Raw genomic sequence first — 19,573 nt, forward strand, 5'->3', positions numbered from 1 at the left:
CACAAAAGGAGGCCATTCACCTCTATGCTAGTTCTCAGCAAGAGCAACTCTGCTAGTCCCACTTTTCCTGTGCCCCTACAAATTTTCTCTCTTCAAAGGAATTGCTTGATAGAGCAGACGCAGCACAGTTTCGTTAAAGGGAAGTCGTGTCTGACAAATTTACTGGAGTTCTATGAGGATGTGTCTAGGGCGGTAGATAGAGGAGAGCCGGTGGATGTGGTCTTTCTTGATTTTCAGAAGGCGTTTGACAAGGTACCTCACAAGAGGTTATTGCAGAAGGTCAGGGGACATGGAGTTGGGGGTAGGGTGTTAGCGTGGATAGAGGATTGGTTGTCAAATAGGAGGCAGAGAGTGGGGGTCAATGGGTGCTATTCGGATTGGCGGATGGTGACTAGTGGAGTGCCCCAGGGGTCGGTGCTGGGGCCTCAGCTATTTACCATTTATATAGATGATCTGGAGGAGGGAACCGAGTGTAGGGTGTCGAAATTTGCTGATGACACCAAGATTGGTGGAACGGCAAATTGTGCAGATGGTGTGGAGAGTCTACAGAAGGATCTAGATAGGCTGGGCGAATGGGCCAGGAAATGGCAAATGGAATTTAATGTTGGCAAGTGCGAGGTGGTCCACTTTGGTAGGAATAATGGTAGGAAGGATTATTACTTACGTGGCGAAAAACTGCAGCAGGCGACGGTGCAGAGGGACCTCGGGGTCCTTGTGCATGAGTCGCAAAAACCCAGCCTGCAGGTGCAGCAGGCGGTCAGGAAGGCGAATGGGATGCTGGCCTTCATAGCGAGGGGCATTGAATATAAAAGTAGGGAGGTCTTGCTGCGGCTGTATAGGGCATTGGTGAGGCTGCAGCTGGAGTACTGTGTGCAGTTTTGGGTGCCATACTTACGCAAGGATATTTTGGCCTTGGAGGGAGTGCAGAGGAGGTTTACTAGGCTGATGCCGGAGTTGTGGGGGTTGAGCTATGAGGAGAGGCTGAATAAGTTAGGCTTGTACTCGTTAGAGTTTAGAAGAATGAGGGGAGATCTCATTGAGACGTATATGATGATGAATGGGATGGATAGGATAGAGGTGGAGAGACTCTTCCCGCTCAGAAAGGATAGTAGGACTAGGGGGCACAGCCTCAAGATAAAGGGGGGGCGGTTTAGAACAGAGTTGAGGAGGAACTTCTTCACTCAAAGGGTGGTGAATCTCTGGAATTCTCTGCCCGTTGAAGTGGTGGAGGCTACCTCGCTAAATATTTTTAAGACGTGGGTTGATGGGTTTTTGATAAGAGAGGGGATTAAGGGTTATGGGGAGAGGGCGGGAATGTGGAACTGAGCCACGACAGATCAGCCATGATCTTATTGAATGGCGGGGCAGGCTCGAAGGGCTAGATGGCCTACTCCTGCTCCTATTTCTTATGTTCTTATATCCAATTTCTTTTTGAAACATATACTGAATCTATCTTCAGTATGCTTTCACTCAGGCTATGCATTCCAGATCCTAACCACTTGCTGACAGATCAAATTTATCCTCATGTTGTCACTGGTTCTTTTGTCATTCACCTTCTATTACTATCCTTTGGTTCGTAATCCTCCCACCAATGGGAAAATTTTCTCTCTATCCAGTCTTTCCAGTCCTCTTGTGATTTTGAGCACCTCCAACTAATCCCTTTTCAACATTTTCTTCTATAAGAGCCACCACCTCAGTTTCTCTAAGCTATCCACTAGTACTTCATTCCTAGAACTATTCCCGTGAATATTACAGCCTCTCTAAAGCCTTCACATTCTTCAAGTGTGGTGCCCACAATTGTATACAATACTCCAGTTGAGGGCAGACCAGAGTTCCACTTACGTTCATCGTAACTTCCTTGCTTTTGCACTCTGTGCCACTACATAGGAAGCAAGGATCCTTCATGCCCTTTTAACCACTTTCTCAACCTGCCCTGCCATCTTCATTGATTTGTTTCGATTTATCCCATCATATCTGTTCCTGCCCTTCCTTTAGAATTTTACCCTTTATTTTATATTGTTTCTCCTCTTTCTTTGTGCCAAAATATACCACTTCATACTTCTTGGTATCAAACTTTTTCTGCCACGTCTGTCCATTCCATCAGCTTGTCATAGTCCTCGATTCCAATTTACCTATACCAAATCAGTTCTCATGTCACTGAAATTAGCCCTTTGCTGATTAAGTAGTTTCAGTCTAAATTGTTTCTAGCCTATTTCCAAAACCATCATAAACCATATATTATGTCCCTAACTATTCCCCCACTGATACTTGGCTCACTCATTTCCCAGATTCAGACCCAGCAATGTGACTCTCCCTGTTGGGCTGGGATTGTACTACCCAAGAAAGATCTCCTGAAAACATTCGAAAAACTCTTCTCCTTCTCTGACCTTTACTATAAACTAGAATAGTAATGGTGTAAAGTTCTCCAGTATCACTCCTCTATAGTTTTCCCACATTTTGAATTCCTCAGCACTGACACCCCGCATCTGAATGGGTCAAAGAGACAAAACTAGGAACAAGGAGTGCAGGAAGGAGACTATGTAAGCACATTCCATACCAAGACTTCATTGCAATGGACATTTTAACACTTACTTTGTTTTACATTCTGAAGTATTCTTCTATTCTAATTACCAGTCTTATGACAACCTAGTAATTTATCAATGAGAACATGCCGACCATCAGGCTGTATCTTGTACGCTTACTACCAGTCAAAAAATCTGAATGGTGCTTCATGAAGTTTTACATAATGGACTCCTTAGCAATATTCAAGTCCAAAGATAGTTGGTTAGGTGGATTAGTCATAGTAAATGTGCAGGGTTATGGGGATAGAGCAGAAGAGAGGGTTAGGATGGGATGCTCTTTCGACGAGTTGGTGCTCTATGGGCCAAATGGCTTCTTTCTGCACTGCAGGGACCTGATAGTTCTATGGATTAAAGGAACAATAACAACATGCATACAAAAGTGGCCATGAGACAGGTGGCTTGCTTCTTCTTTGAGCAGAGGTTAAAGGAGGACTTAAGGTATGTTCAAAATTGAAGGGTTTTGGTGAGAACAAATGAGAAACTATTTTCATCGAAGGCGTGGGTCAGTAACCAGAAGACACCAATAAAATTAGCAAGGAGGAGTAGAGGCAAGAAGTATTTTAAAAAATGTATGGACTTGGATGGATGCCATCAAGTGTACTGTAAAGCTTCTTAAATGTTGCTGCAGGTTTACTCAACCAGGCAAGTGAAGGGTATTCCATCACACCAGAGACTTGTGCCTTTTAGATGGTGGACAGGCTTTTGGGAGTCAGGAGGCGAGTTACTCTCTGCAAAATTCTTTACAGGTGGTTGACGAAGCACCCGAAGATGGCAGGGCCAAAGGCACTACCATCAGGAACTTCTGCAGCAACGTCTTGGGAATGGGATGATTGACCTCCAACAAACACAAACACACCATTTTCCTTTGTGCTAGGTAATGACTCTAGCCATTGGAGAGTTTTTTCCCTGATTTCATTGACGTCAGTTTTGCTACAACTCTTTGAAACCATGTTGGTCAAATGTTGCTCTTGACATCAAGGCAATCACTCTCACCTCACTTTGTGAATTCAACTCTTTTGTCCATGCTTGGACCAATGCTTCAAAGAGGTCAGTAGTGGAGTGGCCCTGATGGAACCTTTGCAGAGTATCAGTGAGTAGGTTATTGCTGAATAAGTACCCTCTATAGCACTGTTGACGATAGATTGCATTACTTTGTTGATGATTGAGAGTAAATGGTCGGGGCAGTAATAGGTCAAGTTAGATTTGTCCTCTTTTTTTGGGGCCAGGACATACCTGGGCAATTTGTCACACTGCCAGATAGATGTTTATGAGATAGGCATACTGGAACAGCTTGGCTTAGGGTGTGGCTAGTTCTGAAATACAATTCTTCAGTGCTTTGCCAGAATGTTGTCAGGGTCCATAGATTTTGGGGTCTCCCGTGCCTTCAGGTGCATCTTGATATCATGTAGAGTGAATTAAATTGACTGAAGATTGAATCTGTGATTCTGGAGACATCAGGAAGAGGCTGAGATGAATTAGCCACTCAACACTTCTGGCGGAAGGTGGCTACAAATGATTTAGCCTAGACTTTTGCATTGATGTGCAGGGCTCCCCCTCCAGCTAATTGTCCCTTACAAAGGAACAAAAAAAATTACAGCACATGAACAGGCCCTTTAGGCCTCCAAGCCTGCACTGACCACGCTGCCCGACTGAACTAAAACCCCCAAACCTTCATGGAACTATATCCTCCTATTCTTGTATTTGTCAAGATGTCCCTTAAAACCCACTACTGTTTCTCCTTCCACTATTTCCCCCGCACTGAGTTCCAAGCACCCATCACCCTCCATGTAAAAAATCTGCCTCGTACATCTCCTTTAAACCTTGCCCTCCAGTAATTGACTCTTCCAACCTGGGAAAAAGCTTCTGACTATCCACTCTGTTCATGCCTCTCAATCTTGTAGACTTCCATAAGGTTGCCCCTCAATCGCTGTTGTTCCAGTGAGAACAAACCAAGTTTTTCCAACCTCACTTCATAGCTAATGCCCTCCATACCAGACATCATCCTGGTAAATCTTTTCTGTACCCTCTTCAAAGTCTCCACATTGTTCTGGTAGTGTGGCAACCAGAATTGAACACAATATTCCAAGTGCAGCCTAACTAAGGTTCTATAAAGCTGCAACATTACCTGTCAATTTTTAAACTCAATGCCCCAGCCAACGAAGGCAAGCATGCCATATGTCTTCTTGACTACCTTCTCCACTTGCGTTGCCACTTTCAATGACCTGTGTACCTGCACACCCAGATCCCTTTGCCTATCAATACCCTTAGGGGTTCTGCCAATTACTGTATATTTCCTATCTGTATTACCTCACATTTGTCTGGGGATTAAACTCCATCTGCCATCTCTCCGCCTGAGTCTCCAACTGATCTATATCCTCTGATGGTCCTCATCACTATCTGCAAATCCACCAACCTTTGTATCTTAACATAGATCATAGATATAGAACATAGAACCATACAGTATAGTACAGGCCCTTTGGCTCTCAATGTTGTGCCGAGCTTTGTCCAAAACCAAGCTATCCCACTCCCTATCATCCAGGTGTGCTCTACATGCCTATCCAATAACCGCTTGAAAGTTCCTGAAGTGTCTGACTCCACTATCACAACAGGCAGTCCATTCCACACGCCAACCACTCTGAGTAAAGAACATACCTCGGACATCCCTCCTATATCTCCCATCATGAATCTTACAGTTATGCCCCCTAGTAATAGCTCCACCCACCCGAGGAAATAGTCTCTGAACATCCATTCTATCTAACCCCCTCATCATCTTGTAAACCTCTATTAAGTTGCCTCTCATCCTCCTTTGCTCTAAAGAGAAAAGCCCAGCTCCCTCAACCTTTCCTCATAAGACCTACCCTCCAAACCAGGCAGCATCCTGGTAAATCTCCCCTGCACGCTCTCCAATGCTTCCACATCCTTCTGATAGTGAGGTGATCAGAACTGCACAATATTCCAAATGTGGTCTCACCAAGGTCCTGTACAATTGCAGCATAACCTCACAGCTCTTAAACTCAAACCCCCTGTAAACAAATGCTAACACATGATAGGCCTTCTTCACGGCTCTATCCACTTGAGTGTCAACCTTCAGACATCTGTGGATAGGAACCCCAACATCTTTCTGTTCCTCCACATTCCTCAGAACCCTGCCATTGACCCTGTAATCCACATTCAAATTTGTCCTACTAAAATGAATCACCTCGCACTTATGATTAAACTCCATTCTGTCACTTTTCAACCCAGCCACCTGCATCCTATCAATATCTCTTTGCAGCCTACAACAACCCTCTACCTTATCCACTACTCCGCTAATCTTAGTGTCATCAGCAAATTTACTGACCCACCCTTCAGCCCCCTCTTCCAAATCATTAATAAAAATCACAAATAGTAGAGGACCCAGCACTGATCCTTCTGATATGCCACTGGTAACTGGTCTCCAGTCAGAAAACTTTCCATCCACCACCACCCTCTGTCTTTTATGAGACAGGCAGTTACATATCCAATCAGCCAAATGTCCCTCTATCCCACATCTCCTTATTTTCTTTGTCTTCTGCAAATTTACTAATCAAACCAGTTACATTTTCCCCAAAATCACTGACATAAATTACAAACAGCAGAATTACCACTCAGGACTTGATGTGGCAGGATTATAGAGATGTGGTCTGACTCACTGATTAGTGGATCGCTTAGTTCAGTCTAACTTGTACTGCATCTGTTGTTTGGCATACAAGTAGTCCTGTGTTGTCACTTCACCTCATTTTTAGATGTGCCTGCTGCTGCTCCTAGGATGCCTAATTGAATTCTTCACTGAACCATGGAGGATTCCCAGCTTGATGATAAAGGTAGAATGGGGGAAGTGCAGGCCATGAGGTTGCAGATTGTGATTATACACAATTCTGCTGCCACTAATGGCCACAGTACCTCATGGGTGGTCAACTTTTAAGTTGCAGGATCAGTTAGAAATTGAACCCATTTAGCATGGTGGTAGTGCCACACTACACAATGGAGTATCCTCAATTTGAGGATACGTAGGAGTCTTTGCCTCCATTAGGACTGAGTTCTGATAACTTCTACCAATATAGTTGTGGACAGATAGATGGATGAGGATACATGGATTTTTCCCTTCTGCTGATTCTCTCATGACCGGCTGAAGACCCAGTCTGGCAGTTATGTTCAGCCAGCTCAGTCAGCAACGGCACTACCTAGCCACTTGAACTGCCCCCACCCAGAGTATCATTCTGTGTCCGTGCCATCCTCAGTACTTCACCCAAGTGGTGTTCGACATGGAGCAGCACTGACTCCTCAATAGAGAAGGAATGGTAGATGGCAACCAGCAGGAGGTTTCCTTGTCCATGTTTGACCTGATGCCACAAGACTTCATCAGGTTCACAGTCTTCACTGAGGACTCCCAGGGCAACTCTCCCCCCAGACTGTATACCACTGCCCGGCGCCTCGGCTGGGGCTGTCTTGTCAGTGGGACAGGATACATCCAGGGATGGCAATGTCTGGGGCATTGTCTAAAAGATATGATTCTGTGCGTATGAAGAAGTCAGACTGTTGCCAATTTTGGCACAAGCCCCAAGATATTAAAAAAAGAAAAATTTGCAGGGTGGTTCGGTGTATCATTTCCAGTGCCTAGGTCGAAGCCAGGTCGTACATCCGGTTTCATTCCTTTTAGACTCTGTTGCAGTAACCACACTAAGTCCAGAGTTATGTGTAGACCAGACCAGGCCAGGAAAGCTGATTATCTTCCCTGAAGGACATTAGTAAATCAGATGGATTATTTTAACAATAGTTTCATGGTCACCATTACACTAGCTTTTAATTCCAGATTTATTAATAGGATTCAAATTCTACCAGATGCCTTGGTGGGATTTGAAGCCCTGTCATCAGAGAATTAGTCTGTGACTCTGGACTACTAGTCCAGTGACATTACCACTACACCAACGCCTCCTACTAAGAACTAAGTTTCTGCACTGTAAATACAATGTAATGCTAATGAAAACAAATTTCCAACTGTAATCCAAATATGTGGTGAATTTTCTAATCCCATACAACTAATTTCTATTTAACAGAATACCACTATTATTTCAGATTATGCAGCCAACATCACAATTAAATAAATTAAGTAATGAGTGGATTGTAATGTAAAAAGCAGCAGCAAAAAAAATTAAATAGGTAATTTGATTCCCATTTTGAGGATGGGGAAAATTTTAAAACATTCAAACCATTTCAACATTGCAACAAGAAGTTTTGTTTTTTGAAAACAAAATGCTGCCAAATTTTCTTGGTTCTCTTCTTAATGGCATTGTACTATATTTCAATCACTAAGTCACATGTTCTATGAGAAATTGCCCAAGACTGTAGTCAGGACTAGGAATTCTGTGGCACATTCCCTTCCCTAAACTAAGTGTGCTGACAGCAAATTATAGAACCCTTACTGATATCTCAACGGAGGTCAGTCAACTCAGCGAAGTCCCAGGACTAAATCTGGGGCATTCTTATTCTGTATGACTCAGATAATTCAAGTTGGTGGAGCCAACAAGATTCTACACTACAAGCTAATTAATTTGTTAACTGGTATTTCAGTCTCCATTGTCAGTTCTTTAGGGAGACTCTCCTAGGCAAAGGGAAGCTTGCATTTATTTCACACCCTCAATATCCCAAAGTCATTCACAACCCAAATGATGTACTTCTGAAGTATAATTAACATTGCAACATAGGAAGACAGACATTTGAAATAACATTCTTTGAAAGAAAAAATGTGAAAAAACTATTTTCAAACCTCATTAGAAATACATGTAATTAAAATGTGGGTTGATAAGCTAAAACAAATCCAACTTTAGGGACAACAAACATAACTGTTATTAAAAATAGCTTTTAAGTGTGGATCGTGCAAAGATTCTTCAAAACCAGAGCATGATTTTCCTGACCGTTTGATGTGGCTGGTTTTAATTTAGATTTCAAGGTGCAGGTTGAATTTAGAAACCCATGCACTGAAGAATTGGCAGGTTACCTTGCTCACTGCCTAACGGGTTGGCAAAACGCCGAAAGCTGATTGAATGCTTCCATATATCCTTCCGGTAGCACATTTATGTAGGTAAACTCATCCAAGAAATTCAAGTTATAAACAGGTGGGCCATTAATCCATTGTTCTATAAATATACTGTTAAATCAGATTCACATTTACCAGAGTCTACACTGCAGCAGTAGCCAACATATGTGGGTGGCACATGCATGAACTACAATGAGCAGCCAAGTCACGAGTGCAGCTTTCATTTTAATTTCTGCTGAAAAGTAAAGGCTTCACTACAGCCAAGCACCCGTAAGTAGGGATGTGAAATAAACCTCCACATAAATACCCAACTTTGATATTGAGTAACATTTTTGTACGGTGATCCCTCTGTTCACTATTTAAACTAAAACATCTATTTACTTCGCTAACTGCATCTTTTCTTCTGTGCCTTGCAGATAACCCAGATCTTCCAATTTTTATCATATCTGGGTTGCTTCTGTTGACAAAGACCAGGCTATTAGCCTGACATTGAGGGTGACAGGATTTCGAGCACCGCCACTCCACTCTCATCTGAAGTAAACAGCTGCTGGATGGCAACCCAGTTTGGATATGACCAAGTGCAAGATCAGGCTTAATGTCTGCTCTTGTCAGCTTGGATCTAGTATGTCTCTTTTGTGGGGAAAATGAATTGGATTCAATTTGAATTAGTTTTTGGAGCAAGCAAGGAGATGGATTAAGGGCTCACCCTATCCATTCTATTCATTGGCTTTGTAACCTTGAGAAAGGAATTTTTAAATAAAGTACTCAAAGGTGAGAACTCTTTATCCACTGGCCAGGGCTGTGTAGAGTGGAGTTCAGACTCCATGCCTCTGACTCAAAAGATGGGAATGTTAACATTGAATTGAGTCTGTCAGTAACCAATAGGTGCAAATTTAGCGTTACTAAAAGAATGAAAGTAGTAGTTCAGAGAAAACATTTCATTTTTGTATGAAGATTTGGGACATGAAATGCCTTGCTAGCAACAGCAGTGGAAGCAAAATCCATTAAAAAAACATCAAGAGATGATGAATATTTAAGAAAAAATAGAGCTGATGTAGGTGCAGAGCTGAGTGGTCATTTTCTCCATTGTAAAATTCTATGCTCCCAAATTACTCCCATAAAACAACACTAAAACACAAGAACCACTTGTCCACTGTTATCACTTGATATCTGCAGAGATAAAATATTCCATATAATTTATAAACATGAAATTTTGTAAGTTACATCAGAGTGTATCAGAGGTACAAAAGGAAATGATGAGAAGTGCTGGGGTCAGAGAAAGTATCAGTTTGTTGCTCATCAGGAAAGTAACACACACGGTGGTGGGGGGCGGGGGGGGGGGAGGAGGAAAGAGGGAGATAGATGAATGGATGGATGGTTTATTCATCCAGTGATCTCTAAAACTATTCAGCTAGAGAAAGTTTGCAATAAAACAAAGATTTGTCACTAAGTAGTATAGACAGGAACATAAAAGGCTGTGCCTGATGTCAACGCAATGGCTATGGCCACACACACAGTGAACATAAAATTACAGAGAGGACTTGGGGGATTAAGCCAGTGAGGAAAAATCGTGGTACGTGGATTTCAATGCAGTGAAGTGTGAGAGCACCTATTTTAGGCAAAAAAGGATGGATCAGTATTTTAAATGGTCAACTGCTAGGAGCAATGAAAATTCAAGAAATTTCAGGATTCACGCACATAGATCACTGAAGGGTAGTAAACAGGTAACAAAAAAAAATCAAAAAGGTTAATGCAAAGTTAGCTTTTATAACTGCAGGATTAAAAGGTAAAGTGGAATTTTGGTTCAGCAATACAAAGCCCTGGTTTGACGTGCAGTACTGTGCAGAGTTCTGGGCAATCCTCCATAGAAGACAGATTGGCCTGGGACTGAGTGCAAAACAGATTTTTAGAGCTCCAAGAGCTTGATTGAGGAGAGATGACATGTTTAAATCCTCTGAAAGATATAAAATCAAGGGGTGATTTTACTGAGACTTTTAAGGGTTTTGAAAATAATTTTTAGGGCATACAGAAACTTTTTTCCTTTAATGGGGTGTCTAGAATAAGAGAACTGAAGACCAGAGTCAGGTCATACTACAGATGTCACAAACCACTTCAGAAGGGACAGAAGTATGGAACTGTCCCACCAAATGCAGTTGATGCTAGTTCAGTTAGATAATTTTAAACTTGGAGATTGTTAAATTTTTAGTCAAGGTCAAGGATGTTAAGGAATATGAAGTCAAGGTAAATGGATGGGGTTAGTATATACATCAGCCATGATCTTGCTTGAGTGGCATACCAGAATCCAGGAGCTGAATGGCCCATCATTCATCTCTTAGAGCAAGGTGGAATTTGGATGTGCTACAATGCATTCAACATAAGAATCAGAACTGGCATTCTTAGATCATTAGAAGTTATGATATTTCTTTTTATGCCTTCCTCCAGCCCGCTCAGAATTAGCCCAACTCTTCATCTACATTCTTTATTGTCATGAGAATACAATGAGGCAGAGAGGGAAGGCCCACTAGTTGAATTGGAGAGGATGATAGAGTCTGAGGTAGGGTAGAGGTAGAAAAGGAGTTTCCCCTCAAGGAAGGGACGGGGAGGTGGAGCATCTGAGAGGATCCAAGACAAGGGCTGAAACACAAGAAAGTAATGAATAAATTCAATCAGGAATACAGCAGAAACTTATTTGCATAGAATGTGGAACTCACTGCAACAAATAAATGAAGCAAATTGCATAGATGCATTTAAGGGGAAACTAGATAAACTCGTGAAAGGAGAAATGAATAGAAGGTTAATGAAATTCAAGTAGAGTATGAACACTGGCAGAGATTAGTAGGATCTTATGGCCTGCTTCTCAGTAAGAAATGTGAACATGGGGGAGTTTTGCACTGTAAAAGGTAATACTCGAACAGCACAAGAAAGTCCTGGGATGCTTTTGGATTGGGAGATAACTAACGTAATGTTATTTTGTGACACTGAACTTGGTCTTTAGATGTGAATAGCTTAATTTACTTGTGCTGTGGCTTAAAAATCATTGCAGCAAGCATTTCTTGGAAGAATAAGAACATAAGAAATAGGAGCAGGAGTAGGCCATCTAGCCCTTCGAGCCTGCCCCGCCATTCAATAAGATCATGGCTGATCTGTCGTGGCTCAGTTCCACTTTCCCGCCCTCTCCCCATAACCCTTAATCCCCTCTCTTATCAAGAACCCATCAACCCGCTTCTTAAAAATATTTAGCGAGGCAGCCTCCACCACTTCAACGGGCAGAGAATTCCAGAGATTCACCACCCTTTGAGTGAAGAAGTTCCTCCTCAACTCCGTTCTAAACCGCCTCCCCTTTATCTTGAGGCTGTGCCCCCTAGTCCTACTGTCTTTTTTGAGCGGGAAGAGTCTCTCCACCTCTATCCTATCCATCCCATTCATCATCTTATACGTCTCAATGAGATCTCCCCTCATTCTTCTAAACTCTAACGAGTACAAGCCTAGTTTATTCAGCCTCTCCTCATAGCTCAATCCCCTCAACTCCGGTATCAGCCTAGTAAACCTCCTCTGCACTCCCTCCAGGGCCAAAATATCCTTGCGCAGGTGCGGCGCCCAAAACTGCACACAGTACTCCAGCTGCGGCCTCACCAATGCCCTATACAGCTGCAGCAAGACCTCCCTGCTTTTATATTCAATCCCCCTCGCTATGAAGGCCAGCATCCCATTCGCCTTCCTGACCACCTGCGGCACCTGCAAGCTGGGTTTTTGCGACTCATGCACAAGGACCCCGAGGTCCCTCTGCACCGTCGCCTGCTGCAGTTTTTCGCCTCGTAAGTAATAGTCCTTCCTACCATTTTTCCTACCAAAGTGGACCACTTCACACTTGCCAACATTAGATTCCACTTGCCATTTCCTGGCCCATTCGCCCAGCCTATCTAGATCCTTCTGCAGACTCTCCACACCCTCCGCACAATTTGCCGTTCCCCCAATCTTGGTGTCATCAGCAAATTTCGACACCCTGCACTCGGTTCCCTCCTCCAGATCATCTATATAAATGGTAAATAGCTGAGGCCCCAGCACCGACCCCTGGGGCACCCCACTAGTCACCAACCGCCAATCCGAATAGCACCCATTGACCCCCACTCTCTGCCTCCTATTTGACAACCAATCCTCTATCCACGCTAACACCCTACCCCCAACTCCATGTCCCCTGACCTTCTGCAATAACCTCTTGTGAGGTACCTTGTCAAACGCCTTCTGAAAATCAAGAAAGACCACATCCACCGGCTCTCCTCTATCCACCGCCCTAGACACAGCCTCATAGAACTCCAGTAAATTTGTCAGACACGACTTCCCTTTAATGAAACCGTGTTGCGTCTGCCCTATCAAGCAATTCCCTTCAAGATGCCTCGCAATTTCCTCCTTAATGACGGATTCTAACATTTTACCTACCACAGACGTTAAACTAACCGGCCTATAATTCCCCGCCTTTTGCCTGGCACCCTTCTTAAACAACGGCATAACATTAGCCGTTTTCCAATCTTCCGGCACTTCCCCGGAATCCAGCGACGTCTGGAAAATAACCACCAAGGCATCCAGTATAACCTCCGCCATTTCTTTCAGAACCCTCGGATGCATTCCATCCGGTCCTGGCGACTTGTCCACAATCAGCCCCTCCAATCTGTCGAGCACCACCTCTCTAGTAACAGTAATGTCATTAAGACCCTCCAGTCCTACCACCTTTCCATCGCTAACACCCGGCAAATTATTCACGTCCTCCTCTGTGAAGACAGAAACAAAAAAGTTATTCAAGACCTTAGCCATTTCCCCATCCCCTACCACTAGGTCCCCTTTCTCATCCTCTAAAGGACCAACGTTCACCCTAGCCAGCCTCTTCCTTTTTATATATTTATAAAAACTCTTGCTATCCTTTTTTATATTAAGTGCTAGCCCAGCTGCATAGCTTCTCCTACCCTCCTTTATCAACTTCTTTGTCAATCTTTGTTGACATTTAAACCTTTCCCAATCCTCTTCTCGCCCACTGCTCTTAGCTACTCTAAATTCCTCCGCTTTTAATTTAACACTTTCCTTCACCTCCTTCGTTATCCACGGCTTATTACCTCTCCTCCTACTGTCCTTTTTGACCATCGGAATAAATTTCTGCTGAGCACCAAGAAAGATCTCCTTAAAGATCCTCCACTGCTCCTCAGCAGACCTACCTTCCAACGCGCTCCCCCAGTCCACATTCGCCAATTCTTCTCTCATCCTACCATACTCCCCTCTATTCAAACAAAGGACGCGTGTCCGGGAACCCACTTTCTCCTCCTCCATCTGCAACAGAAACTCCACCATGCAATGATCACTCTCTCCAAAAGGATCCTTCACCGCAAGGTCCCTAATTCGACCCACCTCATTACATAGCACCAGATCCAAGATAGCTCGCTCCCTCGTCGGCTCCAACACACACTGTTCAAGGAAATTATCCCGGCAGCATTCCAAGAACTCCTCCTCGAGCCCACCTCGTCCAACATGGGTCGACCAATTAATATGCAGATTGAAATCTCCCATAACTACTGCCGTCCCATTCCTGCACGCCGCACTTATTTGCGCGTTAACAGCCCGCCCCACCTCCAGATCATTATTTGGGGGCCTATAGACGACACCCACCAGCGTCTTCCTCCCTTTGCTGTTCCTAATCTCCACCCACAACGATTCCACTTTCTGCTCTTTGGCTCCGATATCATCCCTTGCTACCACCTTGATACTATCCTTAATCAGCAGAGCTACGCCACCCCCTCTTTCCTCCTGCCTATCCTTCCTAAACACTTGATAGCCCTGTACATTCATCTCCCAGTCCCTGTCACCTTGCAGCCACGTCTCTGTAATGGCCACCAGATCGTATCCATTTGTGTCGATCTGCGCCACCAACTCATCCATTTTATTCCGAATGCTTCGTGCATTCAGATAAAGCGCTTTCATCCCAGCCTTCACCTGGACCCTATTTGCCGTAACGCCACCAATTGGGACATCCTAGGCCTCTTCCCTTACCTGTACCCTATCCTTAACTTTAGACCTCGTAGCGTCACCTACCCTCGCACCCTCCCCCCCCCTAATTAGTTTAAAGCCCTGTCTACAGTCCTCTTTACTCGATTCGCCAACACTCTGGTCCCAGCACGGTTCAGACCAACCCCATCCCGCCCGAACAAGTCCCACCTACCCCAATACTGGTGCCAATGCCCCATAAATTCGAACCCATTCCTCCCACACCAATCCCTGAGCCACCCATTCACTTCCTGCTATTGCATTGTGATAAAAAAAAGTCAATGAGGTTAGGATAGTTTCAGTTTCTTACTCTGTTTTTAATCTGTGCTATACCTAACTGGAATTATAGAATTCCTCCAGTGGGGGAGGCCATTTAGCACATCAAGTCTGCACTGACTATCTGAAAGAGCATCTTACATAGGCTCATCATAGAGGAAAGCCCTATCTCCCTGTACCAATCATTCACTAATTTCAATAAATGGTCAGAAGCAACCCACATCGACACAGCATCTGAGCATTTCAACTGACATCGAGCATGAGAACCCCAAAAATGTGCACATTGATATCTGTGATAACCTGTGCCCATGTAAGAGAGAGATGTGTTGAAACATTTTCTCTCAGAAGGTTGCATGTCTTTGGAGCTATTTTCCTCAAAAGGCAGTGGAAGCAGAGTCCTTCAATATTTTTAAGATGAAGGTAGACTCTTGATAAGCAAGTGGGTGAAAGGTTATCGGGGGATTGGTGGGAATATGGAGTCAAGGTTACAATCAGATCAGTCATAGGCTTATTGAATGGTGCAGCAGGCTTGAAGGGTTATGTGGCCTGCTCCTGGTTCTATATGCTTGTGACCTTTCCACAAGTCAAAATTTTAACAAATTAAGTGCAAGAAAGTAATGGGGTTAGCCCCAAAATGGTATTGATTGGAGTAGGGATTAGCAGGAAAATATGTACAAGATTGGTAAAAGTTGCATTTTCTTCATGGGTGAGTTTGAGTCATTGGTAACATCACTAAATTTGGAATTCAGAAGCCCAGATTAGTGTTCTGGGGACACTTGTTCAAATCCCACCAGTGGAACTATAAGCATGAAACTATCATTAACTATTGTAAAACTCATCTGGCTCACTAATATCCATTAGGGAAGGAAATCTGTCATCCATACATAAGTTTGGCCTACACGTGTGGGTCTGGAGTCATACGTGGTTGACTCTTAGCTGCTCTCCGAAATGATAGCCTGGTAAGCTATTCAATCAAAGGGCAATTAGGAATGGGCAACAAATGCTGATTATGCTAATGATGCCCCTATTCCATTAAATAATGAAGAATAGCTTTTATACATTCAGACTTACATTTACGTAGTCCCTTTCTTGACCACAGGACATTCCATAGCACTTGAAAGCCAATGAAGTATTTTTGGAATATAATCATAGTTATAAAATAGGAAATGTAGCAGTCAAATTGCACACAGCAAGTTCCCACAAAAATACAACCAGATAATCTTTCTGTGATGCTGCTGAGGGATAAATATTGGTCAATACTTCTTAGAAAACTCAGAGAAATAAGATTTTATAAAACTCTATACAGAAATAAGATTCAAATACAGAAAATCAGTAAACAGTACTTGAGACCTAAAAACAGGTAGATGTGTTTCTTCCCACATGCAACTTTTGGGTTCTCTGCAGGGATATAACGTCAGCACCTCAAAATACATTTTTACAGAAGTTGCATGACATCAGAAACTGACAGATTTGCTTGTTCTCAGTAGTTAAAATTATTTGCAACAGTGCTAATGTGTCAGCAGGTTATGAAATGGGCGGCAAAGGTAGCACAGTGGTTAGCACTGCTGCTTCACAGCTCTAGGGTCCTGGGTTCGATTCCCAGCTTGGGTCACTGTCTGTGTGGAGTTTGCACATTCTCCTCATGTCTGTGTGGGTTTCCCCCAGATGCTCCGGTTTCCTCCCATTAGTCCAAAGATGTGCAGGTTAGGTTGATTGGCCATGCTAAATTGCTCCATAGTGTCCTGAGATAGGTAGGTTAGTGGGATTCACAAGTAAATATGTAGGGATATGGGGTAGGGCCTGGGTGGGATTGTGGTCAGTGCAGACTCGATGGGCCAGATGGCCTTTTTTTCTGCACTGTAGGGTTTCTATGATTCTGTGAAACATCTATTAGCTCAGGATAATGCATTCCTATGCTCAGTATTGATATGGTTATGAACTTATTTTTGGTCAGTAGGGAAATGTTGTCAACAATAGTGTGCATGTTTTAAAATTTTCTTTTGTCTGTCACAAGGCACAGTAATGAAATGTTAGGAATTTCCTTCCTGATACAGTATAATGCCAATCTTAGCAGCAATTTTGGAATGTCTGAAAACCAGCTGCTGACTGTGCACTAAAATGTTCCAATGCTAGAAGACTATATCCAACAAAAGGGACATTTATTGAAATTTGCCTCAGACAGATCAGTATTAATTTTGCATAAAAGAACATAGAACTCTGTAGCTTCTGTAAGAGACACTCAACACTAAATGCAGAGCTTTCCACCTCGAGGAACTATGATTCTAAACTGTTCCTATTGAACTAGTTTCTTCTCCTCAGTGGGAACAGCCAAGCTTGATAATTTGAACTCAGAACGTCTACAATATTGTTATCATCAAGATTTAGTGGTTTGGATACCATCTGGTATAACACAGTTTCAGATTAGATTGTTTATGGAACAAATTTACTTAATATGTCTTCAGTTGAATCACAGAATCAAAGAATGTAATCTTTTCAAAATTGGAATATTTCATCTTGTAGAAATATCTGGAAGTAAAATGCTGGAATGTTCAACCATAAACCACAAGAATTAAACCTGTCCTTGAAGTTTTCATTGGATATCTAATAAGGTGCTGGAGCTCCATTAACAAAGTTGTGCCACAAAGCATAGCCATGTGACTAAAGTGACATTTAAGGAACAGGAAATGAATGGCAGCATTTGGATGCTTTCTTGTTTGGCAGGATGTAGAGCATGGTGCATCCCATGAATTTGGTCATGGATCTTTCATTTTCCATTTGTACACAGGCACTATTTCAACAATCTGGATAAATAAAGGATAGTGGCAAACTGTGAGCAGTGCAAGGGGTTATTAAAGGTTCGCAGGGTAAGCACTTAAGTGGATGATGCAGAAGTGATACATTTTGAAAAATAGTGGAAGTACGTATGCCAAAAAGTACAATCCTTAAAATAAAGCATCACCTAGGGTTACAGATACAGAGATCTGGCACAGTCCTGAGCAAGAGATCAGTGTGAAGGTTCTTAGAATGTGAAGTTAGCTTTAATGAGTGTTATTAATGGTTGGGTTAACGTAAAAACTAAGCATTTCCAAATTACCTTTATTGGCAGCAATCTGTGAAGAGTCACTAATGTTTAGAATGGATGTGCTGTTCCCCATATGTTATTATTGAGTTATATTTGAGTTTAATGGGGCAGAATGGAGAAATTTGTCTATCACACGTCCTTACGTTGAACTCCATCAATTAAGCATAAAAATACACAGGGTAGTGGAAAAATGGCAATAAAGCATATGAATAAAAACCAGCAGGCAACAAAGGAACACTAAAGGGAAATTGGCAAAACACATACTTGAAGTAGCATTAATTAAATGAAAAAGGGCAAGTGCTTTGCCTTAATTTACAAATGAATGGAAAAGTGAAACAGAAAAAGTGAGAACAATTAAGTAAAGATAATACTCAGTCATAGAATTCCTACAGTGCAGGAAGCCATTCAGCTCATTGAGTTTGCACTGACTGCAATCCCACCCAGGCCCTATTCTCATAACACCATGCATTTATCCTACCTAGTCCCCCTGACACTAAGGGGCAATTTAGCATGGCCAATCCACCTAATCTGCACATCTTTGGACTGTGGGAGGAAACAGAAGCACCCAGAGGAAATCCACGGAGACCCAGAGAGAACGTGCAAACTCCACGCAGACATGGACCCAAGCCGGGAATCGAACCTGGGTTCCTGGCACTGAGAGGCAGTAGCGCTAACTACTGTGCCATACAGTGGATCTGTGGAAAACCCACCAGGTGTTGATGACTTGTGGCTTGCAAAGCTGACAAAGGTCAGGAAACAGTGAAGACCCCAACAATAATAGTTCAAGGATGCATGTCCCTCCAGGGTAATGTATTGCCTCACTGGTGCCAAGATCCAGGGGGCCACTGAGCAGATGCAGAGCACTGAGAATGTATGGGTGAATTCTGGCAAGCAAAATCAAGAAAAGCACAAAGATGTATAAAGAGCAAAAGGATGATTAAAGAAACAGTAGGGCCGAGCAGGAAATAAAATGGTTAACTAATGTATCGAGGCAAAAGATCATGAGCATGGTTCTTGACACTTTGTCTTTGTATTCACGAAAGACAGGAATGATGCAGACATTATACTTAGGTGAAATATTAGATGGGAGAAGTAGTGTTAAGAGAGTTAACATCTTTAAAAATAGATAGCTTGGATGGAATGTACCCCAATTGCTAAGAGAAGCAAAGGTGGAAACAGTGGAAGCTCTGGCTATCATTTTCCAATCCTCTCTAGTTCCAGGCATGATGACAGAGGACTGTAAATATTGCACTATTGTTTGAAAAGGGAGGAAGGGTTGCTAGAGGTAGCATATTTGATGTAGTCTATATAGATTTTAGCAGGGCTTTTGACAAAATGGCTGGCTGGTCAAATAAAAAGGACCCTAGGGAAAGTGACAAGCTGGATCTAAAATTGGTTGTGGCTGGAAATAAATGGATGATGGGTGGCTGGACGATTGTTTTCAATGGGATCCCACAGAGCTCAGTACTTTTATATCAATGACTTAGATGTAAATATTGGTGGGGGCATGATTTAAAGATTGTGGATGATACAAACGTTTGACATGCTTTG

General features: G+C 42.9%; 1 protein-coding gene across 5 annotated transcripts in view; it reads right to left on the reverse strand.

The window, feature by feature from the left end:
- fip1l1a (FIP1 like 1a (S. cerevisiae)) overlaps positions 1-19,573 on the reverse strand; it is an 81,905-nt gene that overhangs the window by 20,469 nt on the left and 41,863 nt on the right. The window lies entirely within an intron of this gene.

Source organism: Carcharhinus amblyrhynchos, chromosome 1, assembly GCF_965287045.1.
Source record: "Carcharhinus amblyrhynchos chromosome 1, sCarAmb.v2.hapA, whole genome shotgun sequence".
NCBI lineage: Eukaryota > Metazoa > Chordata > Chondrichthyes > Carcharhiniformes > Carcharhinidae > Carcharhinus > Carcharhinus amblyrhynchos.